Source organism: Carlito syrichta, unplaced genomic scaffold (assembly GCF_000164805.1).
Source record: "Carlito syrichta isolate Samal-C Ts95f unplaced genomic scaffold, Tarsius_syrichta-2.0.1 Scaffold101479, whole genome shotgun sequence".
Classification (NCBI taxonomy): domain Eukaryota; kingdom Metazoa; phylum Chordata; class Mammalia; order Primates; family Tarsiidae; genus Carlito; species Carlito syrichta.
In genome coordinates this window covers 1-686 of record NW_007045575.1, presented here as the reverse complement: position 1 = coordinate 686, position 686 = coordinate 1, and the positions used below count along the sequence as shown (strand labels likewise).

General features: G+C 49.9%; 1 pseudogene across 1 annotated transcript; it reads right to left on the bottom strand.

Annotated features, from left to right (window-relative positions):
- Positions 1-5: 5 nt before the first annotated feature.
- Positions 6-680, bottom strand: LOC103266885 (annotated as a pseudogene). Its single transcript, XR_504726.2, has one exon. The product of XR_504726.2 is annotated as a purine nucleoside phosphorylase pseudogene (transcript).
- Positions 681-686: the final 6 nt, after the last annotated feature.

The window sequence follows — 686 nt, the reverse complement described above, 5'->3', positions numbered from 1 at the left end:
TCCATGATGACCTTGTTAGTGATCAGTGAGAAGCCAAAGACTCGAAGTCCACAGTGCCGTGCAACTATAACTTCTGGTACTGTGCTCATGCCAACAGCATCTGCCCCCAGTTTCTGCAGCAAACGACACTCTGCCACAGTCTCAAAGTTGGGACCTGCCAACATGACATAGGTGCCTTCCTGTAGCCCTCGCTGCTCTCCTGTTTGTTTCCAGGTACTGAGAGCCTTCTGTCTCATAGTCCGGTCATAGGCATCAGACATGGCAGGAAAACGAATTCCAAATCTTTCATCATTAGGCCCTTTGAGAGGGTTCTGACCACAGAAACCAGGTAGGTTGATGTGATCACGGATCAGCATGATATCTCCAACTTCAGACTTGGGGTTAAGACCTCCAGCTGCATTGGTGACCACCAGGATGTCCACACCCAGAAGGTGGAAAACCCTCACGGGGAATGTCATCTTCCAGGGTGAACACCCTTCATACATGTGGAACCTGCCCTGCATCATCACACAGGCTCTGCCATTCAGGAATCCAAACACCAGTCGACCAGCATGACCTGGCACTGTACTTCAGGGAAAGTTGGGTATCTCACTGTAGTCAAAGATCTGGGCATGAGTGAATTTATCACTAAGACCTCCTAATCCAGAACCACAGATCACTGCCACTTGAGGTCAGTGCTTGGTGTG